Source organism: Pseudorasbora parva, chromosome 1 (assembly GCF_024679245.1).
Source record: "Pseudorasbora parva isolate DD20220531a chromosome 1, ASM2467924v1, whole genome shotgun sequence".
Taxonomy (NCBI): Eukaryota; Metazoa; Chordata; class Actinopteri; order Cypriniformes; family Gobionidae; genus Pseudorasbora; species Pseudorasbora parva.
Genome location: NC_090172.1, coordinates 37,263,068 through 37,282,543, shown reverse-complemented (window position 1 = coordinate 37,282,543; position 19,476 = coordinate 37,263,068). Strand labels below are relative to the sequence as shown.

Below are 19,476 nucleotides of genomic sequence, written 5' to 3'. Positions count from 1 at the left end.
GATAGAAAGGTGTCAGAATGCACAGTGCATCGCACATTGTTGTGTATGGGGCTGCATAGCCGCAGACCAGTCAGGGTGCCCATGCTGACCCCTGTCCACCGCCAAAAGCGCCAACAATGGGTACGTGAGCATTAGCACTGTACCACAGGGAAATGGAAGAAGGTGGCCTGCTCTGATGAATCACTTTTTCTTTTACACCACTTGTATGGCCAGGTACATGTGCTTCGCTTAGCTGAGGAACACATGGCACCAGGATGCACTATGGGACGTTCATACTGCCGGCGGAGGCAGTGTGACGCTTTTGCTTTGGGCAATGTTCTGCTGGAAAACCTTGGGTCTGGCCATCCATGTCGATGTTACTTTGACATGTACCACCTACCTAAGCATTGTTGCAGACCATGTAAACCCTTACATGGAAACAGAAACTACAGGTGTTATACTTGCATATTTCCTAGTGCCGGTTATAAGCCTAGCAGCAGCATTTTGAACCAATTGCATACGTGAAAGTGGTGCAAGAGAAACACCATAATACAATGAATTACAATAGCTCAATCTGGACATAATAAAAGCTTGGATAACAACTTCCATATCATTAAAAGACAAAACAGGTTTTAATTTTGCTTTATACCTTAATTGGAGAAAACCACCTCTGACCACTGAACTGATATGTTTATAAAACCTTAACTTGTCATCAAAAATAACTCCAATACTCTTTGTTTGATTATGTACCTTGGAAACCCGATTGCAAAAAAGTTGGGACACTGTACAAATTGTGAATTAAAACAGAATGTAACGATGTGGAAGTTTCCAATTTCAATATTTTATTCAGAATACAAAATAGATGACATATCAAATGTTTAAACTGAGAACATATATAATTTTAAAGGAAAAGTTGATTTTAAATTTCATGGCATCTGAAGATAACAGGCATCCAGTTTGGTTTTCCGGCCTTGATCCTTACGCACAGATATTGTTGCAGATTCTCTGAACCTTTGGATGATATTATGCACATTAGATGATAATAACTTCAAACTCAAAGAGCAAAGAGGATTTTTTTTCTCTAAAAAACTCCATTCTGATATTGCTTCACTATTTTTGGCCGCAGCAGCATTGAGGGAATTGCCGATCCTCTGCCCATCTTGACTTCTGACAGCCACTCTGAGAGGCTCTTTTTATACCCAATCATGTTGCCAATTGACCTAATAAGTTGCAAATTGGTCCTCCAGCTGTTCCTTATATGTACATTTAACTTTTCTACTCAAACTGCCATGTTGTCACTGTCATGTGACCTATGGCATCAGTTACAGTATGTCTCTTCACCACTATTTACAACCCTTCTCGTGAATCCTCATGGGATAGTAAGGTGTCCATCAGATACACAATTCAGAATCTAAGTGAACATAAGTTATTCGGGTACTTTTCACCTTCTGATTTATAAATACTAAAATGAATACATACAATTTAAACAGTTTTTAGCACTAACATTCCCATGGCCGAGACTGGAGTTACGATACGATATGATACCTGTCGGGCCGGGGCTAGTAATGCTACTGCTTTTAATGTTGATATCTCTGCAGCACTATAACTTGACATTTTTTTAACGACATCATCACCCTTATTTCTTCTCATTCTTTTGATGCGTGTAGGTCATTTTTTGGATATTTTTACCTCAATTTTTACAGATGGCACCTTTAATGTTTCTTATACCTCCGGTTGCACAAACAAGGCTTAGGCTAGTCTCAGAGCTGTTTTAAGTGAAAGTAACTTGCACTAACAAATCTCAAAATATGTCAGTCCCATTGTTTTGTCTAAAGATGCATGTTTTTGAAATGAAAAAATTTTTTTTTTTTCTAAGCCACATTCAAAAAAGCTATTTACTTGAATTCCCTAATTGAGTTAAGGCCTAATCCTGGCTTAATCTAAGCCTTGTTTGTGAAACCGGGTCAAAATGTTTTTATTGTTTAAGGCAGGTCTTTTCTTTTAGCTCTATTATCTTTTTTGTTTGTTTTTCAGCATGTTGCAGTTTTTCTCTCCTACAGGTTCACAATGGATACAAGTCAAATTTACTTTCTCGAATTTGTAGATTTAGCACCTCCATTTCACTTTCACAATCCAATAATATTGTATGCGTGTAGCATGAATTCTTTAAAAGGCTCTTCTATACACTCCGATCTTGCCATCGATATATTGGCATCAATGGTTCCATGAAGAACCTTTAAAATTCAAAAGAAACTCTCCATGGCACTTGATGTTCTTCACACTAAGAAAAAACGGCACTTTTTCAGAACTGATCGCTGAAAGGTTCTTGGGGGAACCAGAAATGGTTCTTCTAGGTCATTGCTGAGAAAACCCAATTTTGGAACATTTATTTTTAAGTGCATTTTATTTCCTACACTTTGCATGTGGCATCTGCTCAAGTTGAGATCAAGTGAGCTAATGCAACTAAACTAAACTAAACTAAACTAAACTAAACTAAACTAAACTAAACTAAACTAAACTAAACAACTAAATGATAAGATAAAATAAACATTCACCAAGGACTTAATAAACATTAAGAATATATACAGACAACTCTTTAATATGATGATCAAAGCAGTGACTGGTTTCATGAGGATGTGCAGCTCAAATATGAGTTTTGCTGCCAAACTTGCACAACTGACCTCCTCTTACTCTCGCATGTTCCATCTTTATCATCTCAAAATCAGTATACTTGCTTCACTTTCTTTCCATAAAGAGATACCTTACCCCTGCCTCAGCTGGGGTCCCGTGGGGTTGTGAGGAGATTAAAACAAACAGGGTCCTGCCGCAGCACAGGAGCAGCAGACAGAAGGAGCCCTCTCCAGGAGAGCAGCCGGCAATCAAAGACTGCTGCACCCCTCTTCCAGATCCCTATCACAACAACACAACCAGCAGAAACAATTATTTATTCCTTTTGATGTGGGGTTTTGAAGTTATCCCTCCATCCTTTTTCAGCACCCCCCTATCAAACCTCTCACTCACTTGCTCTTTCTCCATTTCTCTCATCTTCCCCTCCCTTTCCCTCTGTGTCTGTTTTTTTTTTTTTTTTTTTTTTAAATAAGGAAACAGGGTCATGCTAGCTTATTTCGGAGAGGGGATTTGTGTTTGAGTGAGCCAAAATCAAGGCGTTGTGTCCCGCCCTGTTGGATCTGTTAGGAAAGATAGACTCTCCTATTCATTCAGCACCAATTACAGAGAACATGCCTCACTATCAGCTCCTCCGTGCAGTGATCCCGTGTACCGTGTAGTGTGCAGCGTATCGGATCGGTTTCCTCAAAGAAAGTGAAAAGAAAACCTGTGGAAGTGTATATGGCTTTGATATACAACTGTTCAGACAAAGCCTAAATGGTCCAGCAGAACCAGACACATTCATTCTCTACAGAATTCCTTTTTACGGAATACAGTTCAGGCTGTAGCTCCAGTAGATCGGTTCAGTTTCCTGTTGGTCTCTTGGACTTGACCGCGGCATTTTGTCTTGAGGCAAAATATAGGTAAATAAATGTTCCAGTTTTTAATTTAAGTAAAAAATGTATCACAAAATTGGTAGTCCCTCAGAAAAAAAGAAGCAACATTGTTCTGAGTACAATAAGGCACTAAATGAAATTATATGTGGCCTATGCTAAAATACAAAGACTAAAATATTTAAAAGATAAGTACATTTTAAAATGACAATTATCCTATGATTTACTCACCCTCAAGCCACCCTAGGTGGCAGTGAACAGGGCCCACGAGTTTGAAGCTTTAAAAAGTGCATCCATCCATCATAAACACACTCCACACGGCTCCTGGGGGTTAATAAATGCGTTCTGAAGCAAACTGATGAGGCTTAATTTTAGTGAGAAAAATATCCATATTTACAACTTTATAAAGTAAAACATCTAGCTTCCACCAAAAGTATTCCGTATAAAGCTTAGAGGCATCATTGCCATTATAAAGCTTGGATGCATCAGGATATTTATTAATATAACTCTTGATTGTGTTCATCAGAAAGAAGATAGTCATACACCATGGCTTGAGGGTAAGTAAATCATGGGGTAATTTTCATTTCAAAATGAACTAATCCGTTAAATGTTACCTGTTAACATGATATAAGTCAGATTGAATCACTTAGTTACCTTTTCTGTGCAAAGTTATATCTAATCTCTCTACTTCACTGCCATAACAATATACTTGTCTTCTTCCATTTGTCTCATGATGAAAAAAGCTCTAAACAAAAGACGTCTGCTTCGTATTACTGGAATTGTTCTCTGCTGATGTATGTCAACACCTACAGATACTGCATCAGTGTAGAAAGTGCTAACAAAAATATGAACTTTATATAAACAAGACAATGGAACCATTTGTTTTCCCCCATTGTAATGCTGCGTCCCAGGCAGGTTCTTGAGCCGGTGAGTTATGACTTCAAACCACAACCTATGACTTCGTAGCATTCCAAGTAAAGTCATGCCAAACTGCCTGAGTGCAAGGAATTGTGGTAGATGTAAACAAAGCATGGCGGACTATACAGGGCTTATGCTCATTTACAATCATTTCTATCACCAAATATGCTTACTCCTTGCTTATCAGAGAGAAACCGAGGAGATGAAATGTGCATAAGGCAAGAGAAACATGGGTTACGGGTTGCCTGAATACATTCATTATGCCAACAATTTTGTTGTTTGCAAAACTTATTTTCAGCTAAGTTTATTAGCATTTCAGACTTTGGATGTATCACTACAAAGGTTCAGTATGTTCTGCTGTCTCTGGTCAAATTGTGAAGGAAATTAAAGGGTTAGTTCACCCAAAAATGAAATTTATGTCATTAATGACTCACCCTAATGTTGTTCCACACCCGTAAGACCTCCATTCATCTTCGGGACACAGTTTAATATTTAGTCCGACAGCGTATCTAAGTGTATGCACTGTAAAAAAAAATTGTGGTGGTTTTTGTTGGTTTAACTTTAAAAAAGTAAGTAACCTGGTTGCCTTAAAATTTTGAGTTCAATGAAATTAAAAATTTGAGTTGATACAATGAAGTAAATTAGTTTAATAAATAGAAACTCAAAATATTTTTGTATCTGAACCACATAAAAAATGTGATAAATCATGAAAATAGCACAATTTGGCATGTTTCACTGCATCATCAGAAATAACACACACATTATTACCCAATATGCTTACAAAATCTTTTAATAATCTTTTAATAAAGGTTGTCGAAACTCAAAATTTTAAGGCAACCAGGTAACTTTTTTTCTAAATAATTTTTTACAGTGTGCACACTATACTGTCCATGTCCAGAAAGGGAATAAAAACATCATCAAAGTTGTCCATATGTGACATCAGTTAGTTAGTTAGAATCTCTTGAAGCAACGAAAATACATTTTGGTCCAAACTATGACTTTATTCACTTTTTAATCAAGATAATGCTGAATAATGTCGTAGTTTTTACTATTTTTGGAGCAAAATGTATTTTTGATGCTTCAAGAGATTCTAATTAACCCACGGATGTCACATATGGACTACTTTGATGATGTTTTTATTCCCTTTCTAGACATGGACAGGAAAGTGTGCATACACTAAGATACGCTGTCGGACTAAATATAAAATATCTTAAACTGTGTTCTGAAGATATCTGTCTTACGGGTGTGGAACAACGGGTGTGGTCATTAATGACATACATTTCATTTTTAGGTAAACTAACCCTTTAATTTATTTTTAGTGGACTTAGACTGTGCCTCAAAAAATATATATTTTTCAAATTATAAAATAAATTGTATATAATTGTGGAAAAACTATGAGGTGATAACCAAGAAAGATACATAGAATGATGCTCATTGGATGTAAAAGAAAAACAATTGGCAGTCAGCCACCCTTACAAAGACAACTAGATAAGTCCATAAATGGAGTAACCTAACTGTGGCAAAAGTCTGAGGAGTAATGCACCTGCAAATGAGATCATGAGTTAGAACTGTGTTAAAAGTGTGAACCGGGAATGAGATGGTCAGATGTTTTCTTTGACATATTGAAGACAATTAGGACTTAGAATTTGCCACGACATTATCTCTCAAACTGCAGCCATTAATTCACCTGTTGACACATAACAACATTTTTAAGGCAGAACAGAAATGAGGAGAATGAAAGAAAGTAAAAGTTTCTGTCACAGGGACTTTTTAAGTCAACATGAAACTGACGGATATATCTGAGGGAAACAGCTTTTCAACAAGAAAAATCTAAGGCGGCACTTGAATCATTGTTTGCTATTGCTGTTATTTCATGTGAGTAAAAAAAGGTAAACATTTTGAAAAAACTACTGGAATATGCCATAAAAAAGTTCAGTTTTGATTTCATGATGACTTTAAGATTAAAGAGTCTGGTTTTTATTCTATTTCAACACATGAGTGGCCTTGTCTCTAACAGGAAGGTGAAGTACTCAACGAAACAGTCCATTTACTGAACGTATCACTTCTTAAATCATCAAGTCTACATCTGTAATGACAATAAAAGCAGTCAAATATTTCATAGCAACAAAAAAATTGCCTTTTGAGCTCCTTTTACAACTCTCAGCCCAAAACATCTGCTGAAGCCATCGAAGTTCTCAGCCCTTCTCCAACAAAAGGCTTAAAGGCAAATCCCTTGAGACAGATGACATTAATCATGTTTTAATCGCTTTTTGTTGGGCTTTGATAATTTCTAGTCATTTAATTAGTCTTGACGCAACTCTACATTAACACTCGTGCCCATAGCAGACTCGCCGTCTAGTGAATATAACATAAGGCAGAACGTGCAAAACTTTCATTGGGGATCTGTTTCACAAAAAATTACCCTTTATTTAACAAACTGACTTAACAGATCTAATAAACTAACGGCAACATGTACAATGTTTAACCAGTAACTGAATATGTCTGATAGAGTACCCTTGATCATTTCTGTCCAACAGTAGCACTTGCCATAAAACACATTCAAATATCTGGTTCGTATCAAGCCTTCCATTCTCTGCTTTTAGCAAGTCACTGAGCAGAGAACACATTTGATCATGCAGTATAATAGGGTTACGTAGCAGAAACTGATCTTTTGGCAGTAGCTTTTGTAGGTTTAACCACTACCCACGTCTGTAAGTCTGAAATAAATCATACAATATGAGGCTATCCATCATGCAATTATATTTCAGCTGGCACCAGCGCTAACCGCACTCCATAGGCAGCGATCCATTCCAAAATAAGTAAACTTGTTGGCACTGGAGTGAGACGGTCCTTAAAATACAGCCTGTGTTACTGTGAGTCGCGTGATGTGCTGTGGACGCAGCAATGACATGAGCACTTCATCTCACAGGAAACAGACTGATGCAGCCAACTGTTTGAACTCACGGCTGTAGAAACTATTTCAGCGAAATATTTAACTCACTATGTTAAAATTCGTGCTTGCCTTGATTTTAGAAAGTTTTTGGTCACTTTTTCAATTTAAGCATCATGGGGAATACATGTTTAACATTGCGCAACATTGTTCTGAAAATTCTGAGTAATATAGGCTTTAAATTATGATGGAATAATACAATTATCTCACAAACATGCCAGTGTCCCTCTGTTCCTGAGCCTGAGAGAGAGAGAGAGAGAGAGAGAGAGAGAGAGAGAGAGAGAGAGAGAGAGAGAGAGAGAGAGAGAGAGATGGGAGTACAGCACCCATTATTCAATAAATAAATCATTGCAAAGCTCTTGTACAAATGAATTCAAAAACTACTGTGCTTAATAAAATATTAATTGCCTTGCTCAAATTGTCTTAATATAATGATACAAATTTTAAACGATTAAATCACTTGTTTAATTAGCAATATAGTGAGTCTTGGTTAATTGTTTACTTAACTTCAATATCTCATTTAGTGGCAACATACGGTAATATATTTCATCTGTTGTGTGTTTTTGATAAAGCCTATTTTCTTTTTAATAGCAAATGTTGCAGAGACGTGAAGGCCACAAAGCATTAAACATGAAACCTTTGTGTAAAGTTTCTGCAATTTCAATACAGCCTTGAAGGACAACACAGAGCTTGTAAAGCATTTAATTTCTGTTTTATAAGCAGCTTTATTGTGCCTCTCAGTCTCCCTGCTTCAAATCGCTCTTTAATTAAACTCCAGCTAATTACACAACTCTGGAATGGCTGTTTTTGCTCCCCAGGAATGAGGGGAGTTCCAAGAATGGCTGTTTATAACTGAATGTCAGCTGACACCCAGCGATTCACTGCTTTTTCTGCATTACAGCCAGTGACTGGCTAGTGGCCAGTAAAACACAGATTTAGATCAACAGGAGTCGAGTGAATTCACCCGACTGTAATTATGTTAGATGAATTTGCTGTAGGGAGTATACTGTGTAATTAACATAAAACACACACAGTCTGCAAACTAGTAAGAGCCTGAACACTTTTGGACACCTTCAACTTTAATTCTTATTTAAAACTGAGGTAAGGCCAGATGAGGTCTTTAGTTTAAGACTACTAGATCAGCAGAACAGAGTTATTGCGTCAAAAATCTTTTGAGATTTTTCGACGGATTGAATGTCCAGGTTATATTTCCGTATACAGAATGCTTCACATATCTAAATGACCAATGAAAAGTTGTGAAATCATGTCATCTGATTTTCACATATATCCATTTTGTGTCAAAGCTGTCAATCACGCCACGTATCTCCCACCCTGTGGAAGCATCTCGCCGGTCTCGTGAAGTTTCATCGTATTGTGAAGATGTTAACGCACGGATTTCCGAAGTGAAGTGGAACGATGTTGACTGGGCATAGCACTATATTTTTTTCTGATCTATTTTTCTCCCTTCCTTCAGAATGTCGGTCTCTGGAAAGGAGCTGTGTGAATTGATGAATGTTAACTATGATAGGGCTGTTATTGAGGCGATTGCGAGGGTCAACAATGAGTCAGCCAAACAATTAAGTCTACATTGTATTCATTACTGAAATGTATGGCTGCTCCGATCACGATCGACCGATCGTTAATGCGCATCTCGTCAGTAAAGCCGGTTCTCTAATCAGCGGTAAAGGGCCCGCTGAAGTTGATTATGTGCTGAGTTCCAGACCCTCTCGCTCTCCCATAACCAGTAATCGACTGCAAGGACATCGGTAGGTTCCCCTGACAACAGAAAGCGGGGAGGTTGATAGACGGGAACGGGGTGAGGCTGGTGGTTGGCTGGCGGAGAGAGTTTTGTGCATACTCTGCCCATCCTAGGAACTGGCTCCAGGAGTCCTGGTGGCCATGACAGAAGGTATGGAAGAAACAGCCAATTTCCTGGATCTTACATTTCGTCTGCCCATTCATTTGGGGATGGTATCTGGATGAGAGGCTGATGGTCACACCTAGGAGGGAGAAAAAGTCTTTCCAGGACTTTTAGCCATGGCACATTCCCTACATCCCTGCACGTACCTTCTGACATCTGAGGCCACCAGAAGCGTTGACGTAGCAGTGAGAGGGTTTCATTGACCCTGGGGTGACCAGTGCCCAGTGATGTGTGAGAGGAGTGGATGAGAGGAGTGCTTCGGGGTGACAAACTGAGGGCCTGGAGGGAAACCCGGGCAGAATGTCAGTGGAGGCACTGGCAGAGGGCAGACTTTCTGCCAAGGCGTCCGCCTTGATATTCTTGGCGCTAGGTCGATAGGAGATGCTGAAGTGGAACCATGTAAGGAATAAAGCCCATCTAGCTTGCCGTGGGTTTAGACCTTTTGCCTCTCGGAGGTAGCTCAGGTTTTTGTGGTCGGTGAGTACCTGGAAGGGATGTTTAGCTCCCTCTAGAAAGTGACTTCATTCCTCCAGCGCTAGTTTGATGGCAGAGAGTTTGCGGTTACCTACGTCATCATTGATTTCCGCTGGGTTGAGCTAGCAGTAGAAGAAGGCACATGGGTGGAGACTGCTGCTGAGAAAGACTGCTGCTGAGAAAGAACCACTCCCACTCTGGTGGTCGAGGCGTCCCCTTCCACAACGAAGGGTAGTTCTGGTTCAGGGTGGACTAGGAGGGAAGCGGTGGTGATGGCGGTCTTGATGGTCTGAAAGGCTTCAGTGGCAGATGGAGTCCAGGACAGAGACCTGGGCTTGTTATGTAGGAGACTGGTGAGTGGACTGGCGATGGAACTGTAATGGTGGATGAAACGACAATAGAAGTTGGCAAAGCAGAGGAATCTCTAGAGTTAATTGACTGTGGAGAGAGTTGGCCAGGACCGGATGGCTTCTACCTTTCCCTCGTCCATCCAGATGCCCCTGTGGTCGATGTTGTAACCTAGAAACTGCACTGAGGGATGATGGAACAAGCAATTTTCGGCTTTGAGGTAGAGATGGAAGCTCCTCGGGCGTTGGAGGACCTCCCAAACGTGGTAGCAATGTTCGGCCAGGCTCCGGGAGTAGATCAAGATTTCGTCAGTGTAGACCAGTACGAACTTGTGGAGACACTTTCGGAGCACCTCAGGGATAAAATCCTGGAATACCAAGTCCACAGGGCATTACCAGGTATTCGTAGTGGCCGGTGGGCGTGACAAAGGCGGTCGTCCCCCTCATGTATTCGGATGAGGTTGTACGCGCTGCGGAGGTCCAACTTCGTGAACACAGTGGCACCACGAAGATGCTCCAGGGTAGCTGGGACGAGAGTGTAGTGGACAGCAGAATTCCAGGGCCCAGTTTATGGCCGGGCCCCTCTTTGCCCATAACAGTGGACAAAGGTTTGCTCCATTTTGATTGGATCTTGTTGGACTAGCACAAACAAGATGTCCAACCCATCAGATAAAGATGCTTGGACAACATCCAGACACCTCTTTGAGGGCAAGAAGAAGACCTCTAGTACCAAGCCCAGGAAGGACAGGACTTCTCATTGGTCCACATGCAGTTTCTGCCCTTCACCCATCTAGAGACGGATCCCTAATGTCCTGATTTGTGACAACCATAAACATTCCTTCGGGACCTCAGCAGTAGTGGGTGAAACAAAGAAAGACCAAAACTGATCCATCCAAATCCATTCACAACTATGTTTGGAAACCTTAAGACTGATGTAAACTACACATATCCATCTCATACTTATTCAGAGAAATAAGTATTCTCAGTGACAGCTATTTGTAATGCAACATCTTCCACAAACTCAGCTGTTAATGAACAAATGAATGAACACATGACAGTTCAATCTTTTTCCATCATGTTTGGTGTCTATGTGTTTAGTATATTGCCAAGGGTATTCTGATGGTGGTTTGGAAAGTGAGAAATGCATTGATGAACTTTAAAGACCCTTTAAAGACTTCTAACTGTGTACAGTATGCAAATGAGTTCCACAGGGGAAAGAAGGGTGGGCCACACTGTGTGCCCTCTCTGATGCCAGCAGCCAATAGCAACACTGGAATGGAGAAGTGCCAAATTGCAATCTCCTCCTATTCGGAAAAGGATAAAGGTACCCTTTCAATAGACACTCCTTGTTCTGAGTCTGTCCCCTGAGGATTAGACTGTGACAGAGCAATCAAGTTCTGAGTCTTCTCCATGTGAGAGACAAACAGTTCACCAGGTTCTGAGTCTGTCCGTTGAGGATTAGACTGTGACAGAGCAATCAAGTTCTGAGTCTCCACATCCGAGAGACAAACAGTTCACCAAGTTCTGAGTCTGCCTGCCGAGGATTAGACTGTGACAGAGCAACCAGGTTTTGAGTCTCCTCCACGCGAGACAAACAGTTCACCAAGTTCTGAGTCTGTCCGCCAAAGATTAGACTGTGACAGAGCAACCAAGTTCTGAGCCTCTGGTTTAACCAGAGAGACAACACAAGATCCGAGGATCTGAATCTACAGCTTGTGAGGCAGCAACAGATACGACAACATTCTGAGCCTCCAGCCTGTGAGGAAAGAGACATTAACCAACACTACGTTCAGAGTTTTAGTCCAGCGAGACGACTACAGCACGTCCCGAGTCTCCATGCTAAAGAGAACAGAGCAGATTGACCAACTTCTGAGTGTCTGGTCCAAAGAGGCAGAAGACACACAGAGACATTTGCAACAAGGTTAAGCTCAGGAGAGCAAACCTTTACTTCAAGGTTCCTTTGTCTGCGTGTTCCAGATTAAGGACCTTCTGCACCTACTTCAGGGCCTCATCTGCGTGTTCCAGATTTTAGGACCCTTTGGTGCCCCAGGAGATCCACATCCCACAGATCTTCGTGTTCAAGGCTGTTGAAACAGATTCCAGCTCCTTTCTTCACTGCACTGTCTCCCAGCAAAACCAGTGGAAGAAGTCATCACCATCGGACTGCTTACTCAACCACGTGGAACGTAAATATCACTTAACCAAACCTCTTTCTAAAGACCTTGGCATTGTTGATTATTATCAGTATATGATTTTCTAATTTACATTAGAGGTAATATAACTGATGCTAGTTAATAACAAATAATCTTTCGTTTATTTGTTTAATGCATAATAAGGTTCTTCACCTTAATTTCAGAGAAACAACAGTTTATCTTTCCATAAGATAACGTAACTCTTCTATAGCCACACTTAACTTACTCACATGTATTTTATGCATTTTACACACTTTATTCCTTTATCATTCATTGTATTCATTTAGTAGTTGTGTTAATTGTTCTGTTTATCTTTTGTTAATAAAATCTATTTTATTACAATTGTGTCTTCCTTGTGCTGATAAGGCAGAAAAGGCTCTACAAGTTAGAAATCTCACCAATCTTTCAGATAAATCAGCTGACCAACTCTCCCCCCTTTACATTCATTATAAATGACTGGGCAGCCTCCTGTGCGGAGTGTTCTCATACAGCCAAGGTAAAAGGCCTTGACTAGTGTCCCAAACTAACAGGGGGAAGGTGGTCATCTGATGTACTCATAACCACACATTAAGTGACGTGTGATCCAAAATTCACAACGTCAGCGGTGACGTGAGTACCAATCACTACCTTACTTAGTGTCCTTGGGTGGACAAAAGTAAAAATCACTACAAGAGGAAGAGGGTACCTGAACTTGACAGTGATATTGTTGAGTGCTCGTTAGTAGATGCAGGGCAAGCCTCCGTCCTTCTTCACCATGAAGAAAAAGCTTGAAAAAGCAGGGGAAGTGGATGCGCGGATGTAACCTTGCTCCAGCCCCTCCTTGATGTAGTCCTCCATGTAGCCTTCTCCTCCAGGATTGAGAGGGGGTAGATCTTTCCTCTGGCCACTGCTTCACTGGGCAGCAGATTGATGGTGCAGTCTCATGGCCGATGAAGGGATCCAGGGTGCTCATCTTGGTGCTGTGGTGTTGGTCCGGACAGAGGTGACACGGAAAACTGATGACAGGGGTAAACAGAGTTTATTAACATGACCAAGATGTGAAGTGTGTATCTAACAGAATAGAATGTCATTGGTGATACAATAAGTCTGGTTTACAGGAAGCGTGGTGAGTCAGGCGATGAAGTGATGGAGATAGGAACCAGGAGACAGGATGAGGAAACACTCGAGAGACCGGGAGCACAGGTAGGTAACACTGGTAAATCCAAGCAAGCAGTAGCGTGAGCATGTGCAAACAAGACCGGACAGTGACTGAGTGAATGCGTGGGGTTTAAGTGCAGGTGGTGATTGCAGTGATCATGACGTGCAGGCGCGTGCAATCAGTACTCTGGTGACTGTAAGCATGACTGTGTGTCTGGGAGAGGGTGGAGCCTGGCATGCTTGTAACAGTCAATATAGTTTTTTTCTACTTTTGGTTTTAATACAAATAGCATGTGTGAAGTTGTAAAGTCATAATCTGGTAAACTGTATATTTTGAATATTCATAAGCTTAAAAACTTTAAAAGTATTTTTTTCAACTTTAATAGTCTTATTTGATCAAGTATACATGTTTTCCCCCATATCCAAGTTCAAATATGACTGCTGTCATAAATGAAAGCATATTGAATGAGTTTGTATATTGCACGTTACTCGCTACAGCAGCATGTCATTGTGGTCTAGTTGGTCTCTTCCATATTTTAGTTGTGGTCATTGATAGAGACAAATCTCTACTGAGTAGTCTGAAAAGTTTGCTGCATTTGCTGCAGTCCTCTCATGCTATGTCAACAAGAAGAAATATTCAGTTTATTAATACCTACATTTTTTTATTTTTATATGCAGCAAAAATTCTAGAGCTTCTCCAGGCATCTTGTGTGGTGTTCACTTATTTAAAGAAGTAGGACTACATGTTCCCTTTTAAGATAGTAATACTAAAAATCCCAAACCATGAAAGTAGAAGAAATGAAGGTGTTTGACAGGCTGCCGTGGGTCCATTCATCTGTCAGACGCTCAGGGGAAATCAGCCCCCCGTATGCTTCCTGTAGAACGTGGTCCACATGCCGTTAACAAGTCCCCTGACTCCAGATGACAGACAGCCACAAGGAAAGGTTTAGTAAAGTCAGACAAGTCTATGCTCTTCTGAGTATTGCTCACTAATGCTCTATCTGAAGTTATCAGAGAGAATGGATGTCTGGGTGTATACTCATTATATGTGATGATGATATTATGAACCACAAAGAGAGGTTTAATCTTTTTAATCAAATGTCTTTATAAACTTCAAATTGCATCTAAATGGATACATAGAACATGAGCAGCATAATATTAAGGCTAATTCAATGCACTGACAAATGCTGAGCCAACACTGACAATCAATAGATTACAGTATATGCAACTTCTCACACATCCCACGACCAGATAAATGCAGATCAAACATGAAAACAAGTGCTGACCAACTGCAACAGATGCTAATAGGGGTAACACAGATCCCGCATGCACAAAAACTGATGTGTTTGTTGCCTTTGGTTGCCGTCTGTCAGTGTGATGGGAATTAGTAGTGCAGTGAGAACCATTCTCAAAACAATTAAGACACACACACACATGTAGTGTTTCCATGTTTTATGGGGACTTTCCGTAGGCGTAATAGATTTTATATAGTACAAACCGTATTTTCTACACTGCCCCAGTCCCTGCCCCTAAAACTACCCATCACAGGAAACATTCTGCATTTTTACTTTCTCAAAAAAAAAAAAAAAAACACTCCTTCTGTATTATTTATAAGATGTTTTCCTCATGGGGACCAAAAATGTCCCCACAAGGACAAGGATTTCGGATATTGCCATCTTTGTGGGGAAATTTGTCCCCATAATGTAGGGATTACCAAAATATGTTTTACTTGCGATTTGGAGCCAAATTACTGGGGGTATTTCGAAAGACAGCAGATTGGTAGGTCTATTTGTTAAATCTGCTGACTTTAGAAATGTTTGATGCATTTTATATGCCACCAGTAACAGGACAAAGCACCGACACTTTCCCTATTACAACACACCTCTCTGAGTGGCAAAAGAAGTTTACATGTGTGTAACCCAAGAAGTGTTAAAGAAGTCTTAATATAATTTTTTACCTACAGTTACCTACAGTCAATGATTTAGTCAGAAAAGGTCACTTTTTAAAATGAACATTTCCCTTTATGTCGTATAACGGTCATCTATATTGTATTGCTAACACTTACGTCATAAACACCTGTGAAACTTTTTATTGGGTTGATATAGTCCCTTTATATTTTTGTAACAATATCTTGCAGTTGCTTGAGTGAGTCACACACAGACTTCAACATTCAGAATGCAAAACACAACAATGGTAACAACAATGGTAGCTGAGTAAATCTAAAGTAAAAGATCAAGTACTCTTTTATCTATTAGAACTCGTGTGTAAGTGAACTATACTAAGCTTTTGTTAGCATAACATACTATTCCTATTTTACTTTACTTGTTTTTTAAGGTAATCTTTTTTTGTTGTTGTTAACTAATTAGATTTTATAGTGTAGCTTCAGAAGCTAAACAAAATTTCTTCCAAATATCCCTGAAACTGATTCAAATAGATTCTTATAAATGCACTTTTAAGAGCAAGTTCATTTGCCTCAACTTGACCATTTCAGCATTTTTTGGCACTCAGAGAGGTATGTTTTTGTTTGATAGAGGGAAATACATTTCTAGTTTGAACATTATTAATCTGCATTGAGATCCACATACAGCTCTGGAAAAAAATAAGAGACCACTTAACATTGAGAAATCAATGTAAAGTGGTCTCTCAATTTTTTTCCAGAGCTGTATCTATGGGAACCATATAGAGTCTTAAAAATGAAGATTTCAAAAGAATATGCAGCATTGGAAAATTAAATTGCGATATCGTTGATACATTTTTTGAGTGACAGGCAGACAAACTTTTGGAAGAGCTATAACAAGAGATACAAAGTACAGAAAAAAATTGTTATTTCTATTTTATTACAAATTATAAAAAAATGCTTGGATATTCCTCTTTAAAATGAAAGAAATATATAATGAAAAGTGATCCACATTAGTTTTTTGCAAACCAAATAAGTGACTTTTTTTTTTTTTTTTTTTTTTTTACTAATTTAATCTAACTGCATTAAGCCCTGGAGTATATTCAAATGATTGTGCTTTCCCCCCTCATATCCCCCTGATACAAGAGATTTATGCATTTTATTTCTGGAAAAAATCCTCCAGTGACGCAAATTGATGATATTTGCGTCATAGGAAGAATGTTTGGCCAAAGGCTAAAGACTACAGCCAGCAGAGGGAGCCATTTCCGCATGTTTTGAACCTGCGCATGGGGGATGGAGATCACACTCAGAGCTCAGCTCAGCTACAGGCACTCATTTAAATGGAGCTATGGTGAGCAATGTAAGTCTTTTTAACTTCTCAAATTAATTTCTATGAAAGTTAAGCTTCCAAAGGCATGAACTGAAAACGTGCCAGACTGAACGTGCCGCTGTTGTGAATGTATGCCGCAAATGTGGTCGCGAATACCTCAGCTCTCATCATGAGAGCTCATCAGATCATGATGTTAAATGTAATCTCACTCCTGCAGTTAGTGCTCAGTGCTGTGACACTCACACGGTGACTCACTCATTATATTGAACAGACACGTTCAGTTTTTAATTGTAGTGTCTGTTCTCAAATTCAGTCACAGTAATCCAGTAGCGGTGGCTTTGGGAATGGCCTCACAGGGAAGCTAAGCATTCTGGGAATTGCTGTCTTTCATCCCCATGAGACAAAAATACATTTTCTGTCTTTTCTCAGTCTAGAAAGCACCAAATTCAAAAATAATTTCACATTTCTACTACATTAATGACCCAGTTTAAATACAGATTCATCTTCCCAGCGCTGAAGTACCCGTTTAAGAATTCAATATCTCTGGGTCTGAACGATATAGTCTTTAAAATGACACCAAAGGAAAAGTAAGTTAAAAACCAAAATATAAAAGGATCTTTAATAATTATTGAGTTACAATCATGCAAACTTGACAATAATTCCCCCCCCCCATTTTTTAACTGTCACCATTGACATATAATGCAACAAAGGTTTGTTAACAGATTTACAGTTTTGCTCTATTGCTAAGACACATTTCCTGAAAGCTGCTCTCCTTTTCTCTAAACTGTGAACACAGAACCCAATTTTCAAGCTACATTCACAAAAAATTCACCTCAAAACAGTTCAATCTGTGCTCAAAACTGAACTGTTGTCAAATCGTGCCCCAAGTCAAAAAACGTCTCGGTTACGTATGTAACCCTCGTTCCCTGAAGGAAGGGAACGGAGACGTTACGTCAGTACTGATGAAATGGGGGTTTCGCTTAGAAAGCCAGCTGCCTTCAATCTCAATCAAAACGATACAATGACATGGAGACGATACAATTTGCCTAATGCAAGCCTGCCCCACAGCGTGGGTATAAACGGCGTTGCATAGCAGTCACGCATTTATGTTACCTGCTGAGGAGCCGAGGCCTGCCGCCCCGGCCATCCCAGCGGCACAGCAGATGTGGCATGCGGACGTAACGTCTCCGTTCCCTTCCTTCAGGGAACGAGGGTTACATACGTAACCGAGATGTTCCCTTTCAGTCAGTACACTATGAGTTACGTCAGTACTGACGAAATGGGGGTCCAGTCTAATCATGCCACAGCGCTGTCTTCCAGCATCCTGGGATGACCTGAGCCACCTGCCTTGGAGTTAAGATGACGAGGGACCGGCTCAGCTACCAAGGTACACTGGGAAGCATATCCCACTTGGAGAAACACGATCACAGCGCCTACCCGCAGGAAGGACTTAGGACTACGCATATGGCCCACGTCTGGGATGCATATGGAAGAACCTGGAGTATCCAGCCGCAGGTGGAAAAGTTTTTCAACCCCAGGGATGGCAAGGGTCTTGCCAAGGGAAGACACGCGCTCAAGGAGACTTACCGTGGAGAATAGACATGTGACGGTTGGCCTGCGGGGGAACCGTGCACACGGGCACCTAGCTTGGCACGAGGGCTGGGACCATTTGGGCATGCACTCTGGTGCCGGCATCAAGAGTGCTGGAAGAACTCAGGGACTTTGAAGAGGCTCACCTGTGCGAATATAATGGAATGGCGCAGCAAGCAAAGACACCAGCGTGTGTCCAGTTACTGGCCATGTGGGGCGAGTAAACAAGAGGACACAGGCTCCACCCGCAGATTATAAAATCTGGCGAATGTGTTCGGTGTCGCCCAGCCTGCAGCTCTACAAATGTCTGTCAGCGAGGCCCACGCGCCAACGCCCAAGAGGCAGCTACGCTCCTAGTAGAGTGTGCTTTGACCCCAAGGGGGCATGGCAACCCTGAACCTGGTAAGCCAGGCCAATGGCGTCCACTATCCAGTGTCACATATCCAGGCCGGGGTCTCAGGATAACGTGAGCGTTGGCCGGCCCGAATTCCAGGCACACTTCGTCGACCGAGAATGCCTGCAGGTCCCCTACCCTCTTGATCGATGCCAGAGTAACAAGGAGGGCTGTCTTCATTGACAGGAACTTAAGCTCCGCTGTCTGCAGAGGCTTGAAGGGAGCCATACGCAGGGCAGTTAGGACCACTGCGAGGTCCCAAGAGGGTACCTGTAGGGGGCGAGGTGGATTTAACCTTCTTGCCCCCCTGAGGAACCTGCGGACCAGGTCATGCTGTCCCACCGTTCTTGCTTCCAGCAGGTCATGGTGCGCAGCTATTGCCGCCACGTAGGGCTGGGCGATAAAACGATAACATCACGATATTCTCACAATATAATAATTATCACAATATAATTTTTCTCGATAAAACGATAACAACAGTTCGATAAATTCTCGATATAATGCTTACTTGTTATGCGTAATGCTGCGCATGCGCATTGCAGACCGGGCTTCTGGGTGCTGCACGCGCTGTTGTTTACAGTCAGTGACTGACAGGCTTGGAGGATCGGAGTGAAGTGGAGCAATAAAAATGAGAGATAGTGAAGAAAACTCAGAGCCCACGACCAGCTCGGCGGACACAGATATCATTGACAAGTTCGACATAAAACAGCGACGTAACGTTACGTGGACTGCATGCTTATCATAGGTTCACGTTCACCACACGGAATTTAATTATTAAATGATCGTGCTTCTTCTAAGTTCTTCCATATAACATTGAGCCCAACACAGAGGTATATCTACATTAACA

At 40.8% G+C, this 19,476-nt stretch overlaps 1 long non-coding RNA gene across 3 annotated transcripts in view; it reads right to left on the bottom strand.

Moving 5' to 3' along the window:
- Positions 1-863: 863 nt before the first annotated feature.
- LOC137071821 (uncharacterized) overlaps positions 864-19,476 on the bottom strand; it is a 60,564-nt gene continuing 41,951 nt past the window's right edge. For 2 of the 3 annotated variants that reach the window (XR_010904507.1, XR_010904508.1), the window contains 3 exons: positions 12,967-13,276; positions 2,746-2,889; positions 864-990 (listed from right to left, as the gene is read on the bottom strand). This is a non-coding gene — a long non-coding RNA (uncharacterized lncRNA). Of the gene's footprint in view, positions 991-2,745; positions 2,890-3,710; positions 3,804-12,966; positions 13,277-19,476 lie in introns of all 3 variants that reach the window. The other variant, XR_010904506.1, reaches the window with a different exon arrangement.